Source organism: Triticum dicoccoides, chromosome 5B (assembly GCF_002162155.2).
Source record: "Triticum dicoccoides isolate Atlit2015 ecotype Zavitan chromosome 5B, WEW_v2.0, whole genome shotgun sequence".
Taxonomy (NCBI): domain Eukaryota; kingdom Viridiplantae; phylum Streptophyta; class Magnoliopsida; order Poales; family Poaceae; genus Triticum; species Triticum dicoccoides.
The window spans coordinates 498,902,797-498,911,526 of NC_041389.1; positions in this window are offsets into that span (position 1 = coordinate 498,902,797).

Sequence of the window (8,730 nt, forward strand, 5' to 3'; positions counted from 1 at the left end):
CCTTCCCTAAAGTGTCTCGTTGTGGTATCATGGCAACTCAACTCCTCGCTACGTTGACAACTGTTCACCACCCTCTTAAATGTGGAATTGTTGTCTACCTAGTGAACCTTCGACATCTGTTCCACTCCATTCCTATGGATGTGTGCTTCGTCTCTCAGCTCGAGAGATGTTGCTACGTCTCATCCCGTGAGTTGATCCTGAGTTGTTCGGTCTTCTCGAAGATCGATTGTTCTAGAGTTTTCCTTTCTTCTTGTTGTCATGTTGGCTGGAGTTCTCAAAGCAAGACGTCGAGACACAGATGAGAATCAAATCAACACTCTTGTGATGTGCAACCTGGATCGTGAAGATTATGTTAATTTGCGTTCCCCCTTCATCCTACCCTACGCTTGAATCTCGGGACGAGATTCTTGTTTAGTGGGGGCGAGTTGTCACATCCCTAGCTTCTGGTGCTGCCTAGTGTTTACATCATGTTTAAATTTTTGAAACTTGAACTGAAGAAATTTGGAAGCCTCAAAATTTAAATAAAAGAAGGGCAAAAACCCTAAAATCTCATTCATTGTTCCAAAAATGTTCTTCTTAAATGTTTGATAATTTTGGCAAGGGTTCTGGTCCCAACCAAAATATTGAACATTTTTAAGGACTTAATCTTGGGACTTTGAATTTAAATCATTAGCTATTTGAATTTGAATTATATTCATATAATTAGAATATAACTTCAAATACCCCTGAAGTGTTTTATGAGCTTTTGGAAAAGTCCATATAGCAAAATAAAAATATTCAGAGGAGTTTTTGACATTGTTTGAATTTGTTTAAATTCAAAACAATGGCAAAAGATATTAATAAAAGAAAACAGAACAATAAAACAGAGCAGAGAAGACCTACCTGGCGCCTACCTGTGCGGCCTGCTGCAGAAGCCGGCCCAACCCATCTCCACTCCCCCCTGTCGTCTTCCTCGCGCCAGTAGGCAGCGCGCGTGGCCGACGCACGCCGGCACGCGCTCGGCCACCTCCTGCCTCCCTACTTGCCTCCGCTACTTCCTGGAGACGCCACGCGGCCCCCTCGACCCTCTCTCACTCTCCCGTGTCTCTCCCTCCGTCCCTATCCCCCTCTGCTCTCTCTCCCTCCCGCGACCGAACGGAGCCCGTCGCCGCCGACCAGCGCTCGCGCGGCCGCAGCCATCCTGAAGCCTCTCCGACACGCCCTCGAGCTCCGCTGGTCCTCCCTCGTCCTCCTCGTCGTCTCACGCGACCAGAGGAGCCCCGGAGCGCCTCCCCCGATGTTTCCCCCTCCTCGGCTGCCGGAGATCCGCCTCGCCGTCCCGCTCGCTCCGACGCTTCCCCGAGCCCACTGACCTTCTACGCCGCCTCCCTGTGAGCTCCTCATCTCTCCTCTTTGCTCGCCCCCTCCGTTCTCGTCCCCTAGCTAGCTGCCCCGCCGGACCCGAGCTCCGGCCGCCGCCATGGACGGTGAGCTTCGTGCTCCTGAGCTCCTCCACCTGCGCTCGTTGCCTCCGAGTGTTCCTGGTGACCCCAGCAACCCGTAGAGCCCATCGGCCGCGCCCGTCGTGCCCCGTAACGCCTAAAGCTTGGATTCCCGAACTTCGGCGGCCGCCCGGCTCGCCGCCGCCGCTGCTACACACACCCCCAGCACACCACGCGACCACCACTGGATGCGCCTCACTTCCAGCGTCCTGTAGCGGCAAACCACGAGCGAAACAATGCTCCGTAGCTCCGTCCCCGAGCATCTCCGGCGAGCCACCGCCGTGCTTTTGGTCGCCGGCGTTGACCGCTGACGTGGCCGTGATTAGGGCCTAAACACGCCGCTAACCAACCCCCTGGGCCACTGACGAATGGGCCCGGCGCCCTAATTATTCCCAATTTAGTTCTGTTTAGATTAGTTATTAACCCAGCTGGTCCCACACGTCAGTTTGACTTGCTGACGTGGCCTTTGACCGGCCCCACACGTCAGTGACTCATGCCAGCGGTGAGTCACTGACCAGTGGACCCCCCCTGGTCAGGTTTGACCCGAGGCTGCCCTGTTGACTCTGCTGAGGTCAGCATGACGCCATGCTGACGCAATATTCCTTTTCTGGAATTTAGTTTATTTTATAAATAATCAGGAATTCCAGAAAATAGCTAAAACTTCAATAAATCATAGAAATTCAACCGTAACTCAGAATGAAATAATTTATATATGAAAAATGGTCAGAAAAATCCAATCTATCCATCTGTACCATTTTCATGCATGTTAGAACAACTTATAGCTGCTGTTTAGCACAAATCAATTAAATGGCATTTAAACTCTCACATATGGAGTTTGAATTTGAACCTAGTGTTCAAACCAACCCCATTTAACCTGTTGCTAGATGCATTAGCCCAAAACACATTCATATTGCCATGTCATAGCATGCATCATATTGTGCATTGCATTGATCGTGTTTCTTCTGTGTTTGCCGGTATTGTCCCCTCTCGATAGACGTGTACTGGCGATGTGATCGATGACACCGATGAAGAGCTATATTATCTTCAGAAGTGCCAGGCAAGCAAAACCCCTTGTTCATTCCGATACAATCCTACTCTCTCGCTCCTGCTCTCTTTTAATGCATTAGGACAACACCGATTCATCTGTTACTTGCTGCGGTAGCTGAACCCCTTTATCCTTTGCATGACCTGTCATTGCCACAGTAAATAGATGAAACCCACTAGCATGAGTAGGAGTTGTTTGAGCCCTGTTGTGCCCACTCATTCATGCTTGTTTGTCATGCCTGCTACTTCTTAGAGTTGAGTCAGGTCTGATTCATCGGGGATGAATCAGAGGTGTGTGAACATGTCCTACTGTTGAGAGCTAAGTGTGTGAACACGATCTGGTAAAGGTAGCAGTGAGAGGCCATGTAGGAGTACATGGTGGGTTGTCTCATTGCAGCCGTCTTCAGGAACTGAGTTCTGTGTTTGTGATCCATGACCAGTTACTACCACACATTGGGTTCCGGTAACTCGACCCCTCTCGACTTATTAATCAACATGATCTCTGTCCAAGAGTTGCAACTAGTTTCTGGTGTTTGTAGGTAGTGTTAGTAGTCTACCAAGTGGCACCCGGTACAGGTGGGCTTGGGACAGACTAGGCACAGTGGCCCGGTGTACCAAGTAGCACCCGGATGGTGGGCTTGGGAACCCTGCTCACATCGTTTGGGGCCGTGAGCGACACCCCGGCCGGATCTCCTTGCAGATGGAACCCGAATAGGCGATAAACCTGGACTAGAGACTTGTTCGGTTAGTCAGGTCGTGGCCGACTCCCTCGCCCGGCTTCCGCTTGAAGGTTGCCGAGGTACATGACGTGTACAAGGCGATAAGTGGCGAGAGCGTGTGTGAAGAAGTACACCCCTGCAGGGTTATCATTATCTATTCGAATAGCCGGATTCCTCGGATATGGAAACTTGGACCCCTTGCATAGTTCATAGACAAGTGAAAGTGGATAATCTAAAATACGCAAGATAAGCGTGAGTGCTATGGATGGCGTTCTCGTAGGGAGACGGGAGCGGATCCATAGTGGTGTATTGATATGGTGAATATGTGGACTCGTGTGCGCCACCTCAAAGAGTTACTTGCAGTCGTAGTTCAGGATAGCCACCGAGTCAAAGCTGGCTTGCTGCAGTTAAACCCCACCATCCCCTTTGTTGATAATGATGCATATGTAGTTAGTTCTGATGTAAGTCTTGCTGGGTACATTTGTACTCACGTTTGCCTATTTTATGTTTTTGCAGAGAGACTTCAGTCTCACTAGTAGTTCCGCGTGGACTTCGACGCTTAGCTTGTTACCTCAGCTACGATCTTGTGCCCTCGGCAGGATCTGGTAGATAGTCAGGCTTCTCAGCCTTTTTCATTTATAGATGTCTGTACTCAGACATGATAGCTTCCGCTTGTGCTTTGATTTGTATGCTCTGAATGTTGGGTCATGAGACCCCTGTTTGTAATATCTCGCTCCTCGGAGCCTAATATAATACTTGAGTCGTAGAGTCATGTTGTGATGGCATGTTGTATTTGCACATATCGAGCATATTGTGTGTATGTTATTGAAATGCTTGGTATGTGTGGGATCTGACTATCTAGTTGTTTATCCTTAGTAGCCTCTCTTACCGGGAAATGTCTCCTAGTGTTTCCACCGAGCCATGGTAGCTTGCTACTGCTCCGGAATACTTAGGCTGGCCGGCATGTGTCCTTCTTCGTTCCTGTGTCTGTCCCTTCGGGGAAATGTCACGCGATGAATACCGGAGTCCTGTTAGCCCGCTACAGCCCGGTTCACCGGAGTCCTGCTAGCCCAGTGCTACAGCCTGGATTCACTCGCTGATGACCGACACGTTCGATGCTGGGTCATGGATGCCTGTCCCTGTAAGTCTGCGCCACTTTGGGTTTACGACTAGCCATGTCAGCCCGGACTCCTTATCATATGGATGCTAGCGACACTATCATATACGTGTGCCAAAAGGCGCAAACGGTCCCGGGCAAAGGTAAGGTGACACCCGTGGGAATACCGTGCGTGAGGCCGCAAAGTGATATGAGGTGTTACATGCTAGATCGATGTGGCATTGAGTCGGGGTCCTGACATATTGTTTATGACAATTATGCCGACCAACGTGACATAGATGTTATTTATCTAGGAGGTTGTTGAACCGGAAATTCCAACCGACCCTATTGTCGAGAGGTTAAATTTAGTTGAAGAAGAAAACAATTTCTTGAAGGAAAAAATTAGAAAAATTGAGGAGGAGAAGATGATATTGGAGTTGCATGTTGCGGATGTCGTGGATGATCACAAGATCAAGATGGATGCAATGCGCTTGAAGATTAGAAAGATTAGAAAATATGCCATTCATACCGAGGCTTGGTATCATTATGCCGTTGGATCAGTTGTTACATTGGTTGCGATTATGATCGCATTTGTTTTCACATTGAAATGTTTTACATAGTTTCAATGTATGGTTTAATTAATTTAGATGCTCTGCAGAGCTTTATGTTTTTAGATGAGAACTATGTATGTACTTTGGTTTTAATGTGATGATGAACTTCTATTAATTTGGTCTCTTAATTATCTATTCATGATGTTCTGTAATGATTTTTGACACACTTAATTATATATAATGCACGCAGATGAACCGGCAATGGATGTACGGTTCAAGACACACCTCCGAGTACATTACGGGCGTGCATGAATGTCTCGAAGTGGCTGAGGCAAACAAGCAGAATGGTTTTATGTGTTGTCCATGCCCTATATGTGGGAATACGAAGTCTTACTCTGACCGGAAAATCCTTCACACCCACCTACTTTACAAGGGTTTCATGCCACACTATAATGTTTGGACGAGGCACGGAGAAATAGGGGTTATGATGGAAGATGGCGAAGAAGAAAAGTACGATGACAACTATGTGCCCCCTGAATACGGTGATGCTACTGAAGATCAAGAGGAACCAGACAATGTGCACAATGATGCTGCAACAGGCGAAGCTGCTGAAGATCAAGAGGAACCAGACGATGTGCTCGATGATGATGATCTCCGCCGGGTCATTGTCGATGCAAGGACGCAATGCGCAAGTCAAAAGGAGAAGCTGAAGTTCGATCGCATGTTAGAGGACCACAAAAAAGGGTTGTACCCCAATTGCGAAGATGGCAACACAAAGCTCGGTACCGTACTGGAATTGCTGTAGTGGAAGGCAGAGAATGTTGTGCCTGACAAAGGATTTGAGAAGCTACTGAAAATATTGAAGAAGAAGCTTCCAAAGGATAACGAATTGCCCGACAGTACATACGCAGCAAAGAAGGTCATATGCCCTCTAGGATTGGAGGTGCAGAAGATACATGCATGCCCTAATGACTGCATCCTCTACCACGGTGCATACAAGGATCTGAACGCATGCCCGGTATGCGGTGCATTACGGTATAAGATCAGACGAGATGACCCTAGTGATGTTGACGGCAAGCCCCCCAGGAAGAGGGTTCCTGCGAAGGTGATGTGGTATGCTCCTATAATACCACGGTTGAAACGTCTGTTTAGAAACGGAGAGCATGCCAAGTTGATGCGATGGCACAGTGAGGACCGTAAGAAAGATGGGGAGTTGAGAGCACCCACTGACGGGTCGCAGTGGAGAAAAATCGAGAGAAAGTACTAGGATGAGTTTGCAAGTGACCCAAGGAACATATGGTTTGCTTTAAGTGCGGATGGCATTAATCCTTTCGGGGAGCAGAGCAGCAATCACAGCTCCTGGCCCGTGACTCTATGTATGTATAACTTTCCTCCTTGGATATGCATGAAGCGAAAGTTCATTATGATTCCAGTTCTCATCCAAGGCCCTAAGCAACCGACAACGACATTGATGTGTACCTAAGGCCATTAGTTGAAGAACTTTTACAGTTGTGGAATGGAAACGGTGTACGTACGTGGGATGAGCACAAACAGGAGAAATTTCACCTAAAGGCGTTGTTGTTCGTGACCATCAACGATTGGCCCGCTCTTAGTAACCTTTCAGGACAGACAAACAAGGGATACCACGCATGCACGCACTGTTTACTTGACACTGATAGTATATACCTGGGAAGCTGCAGGAAGAATGTGTACCTGGGCCATCGTCAATTTCTTCCGACCAACCATCAATGTCGAAAGAAAGGCAAGCATTTCAATGGCGAGGCAGATCACTGGAGGAAGCCCGCCATGCGTACCGGTGATCATGTACTTGCTATGGTCAATGATTTACACGTAATCTTTGGAAAGGGTCCCGGCGGACAAGCTGTTCCGAGTGACGCTGGGGGACACGCACCCATGTGGAAGAAGAAATCTATATTTTGGGACCTACCCTACTAGAAAGACCTAGAGGTCCGCTCTTCGATCGACATGATGCATGTGACGAAGAACCTTTGCGTGAACCTGCTAGGCTTCTTGGGCGTGTATGGTAAGACAAAAGATATAGCTGAGGCACGGGAGGACCTGCAACGTTTGCACGAAAAAGACGGCATGCCTCCAAAGCAGTATGAAGGTCCTCCAGCTATGCTCTTACCAAAGAAGAGAAGGAAATCTTCTTTGAATGCCTGCTTAGTATGAAGGTCCCGACTGGCTTCTCGTCGAATATAAAAGGAATAATAAATATGTCAGAGAAAAAGTTTCAGAACCTAAAGTCTCATGACTGCCACGTGATTATGACGCAATTGCTTCCGGTTGCATTGAGGGGGCTTCTACCGGAAAACGTCCGATTAGCCATTGTGAAGCTATGTGCATTCCTCAATGCAATCTCTCAAAAGGTGATCGATCCAGAAATCATACCAAGGCTAAGGAGTGATGTGGTGCAATGTCTTGTCAGTTTCGAGCTGGTGTTCCCACCATCCTTCTTCAATATCATGACGCACGTCCTAGTTCATCTAGTTGACGAGATTGTCATTCTGGGCCCCGTATTTCTACACAATATGTACCCCTTTGAGAGGTTCATGGGAGTCCTAAAGAAATATGTCCGTAACCGCGCTAGGCCAGAAGGAAGCATCTCCACGGGCCATCAAATAGAGGATGTCATCGGGTTTTGTGTTGACTTCATTCCTGGCCTTAAGAAGATAGGTCTCCCTCAATCGCGGTATGAGGGGAGACTGACTGGAAAAGGCGCTTGGAAGGGACTCAATAATATGCAGGTACGGATATTCTTGGTCTCAAGCATGCTACACAGTTCTACAGAACTCTACCTTGGTGACCCCATATGTCGATGAACACAAGAACAATCTGCGCCCCAAACACCCGGAGCAGTGCGACGACTGGATTACATGTGAACACATCAGGACTTTCAGCAGTTGGTTGGAAGCACGTCTTAGAGGTGACAACACTGTTTGTGATGAGCTGTACTTGTTGTCCAGGGGACCATCTTCGACTGTTACGATTTGGAAAGGATACGAGATAATTGGGAATACATTTTACACAATTGACCAAGATCAAAAGAGCACCAACCAAAACAGTGGTGTCCGCTTTGATGCAACAACCGAGAGGGGAAAGGACACATATTATGGTTACATAGTGGACATATGGGAACTTGACTACGGACATGATTTTAAGGTCCCTTCGTTTAAGTGCAAATGGGTCAATTTGTTAGGAGGCGAGGTACAGGTAGACCCACAGTACGGAATGACAACAGTGGATCTGAAAAATCTTGGGTACACTGATGAACCGTTCGTCCTAGCCAATGATGTGGCACAGGTTATCTATGTGAAGGACATGTCTACCAGACCGAGAAAAAGAAAAGATAAGGAAGCGAATACATCAACGATGAGCCAAAGCGCCACATAGTTCTTTCATGAAAAAGGGACATCGTGGGAATGGAGGGCAAGACAGACATGTCTGAAGATTATGAAAAGTTTCATGAAATTCCTCCCTTCAAAGTCAAGGCTGATCCCAGCATCCTAATAAGCGGTGAAGATTATCCATGGTTACGGCGCAATAAGCAAATGACACAAGCGAAGAAAAAGTGAAGACTTTCTCCCGCAACTATTATGATGATACCATGCCAACTTTGTAACACACGAGTATGATACCATTGTCCGTTTTGTACATGCACATGCTATGTGGGTGAATTTATGATACCATGCCAACTTTCAACTTTTTCATAGTTCATTTGAAATGCTTTAATGTCTTATGGTTCAGCCTTCGTAATAATTAAAAATAGCAACAATAAGTATTTTGTTGTAAGTAGAAACAAAATAAAATAAATAAAG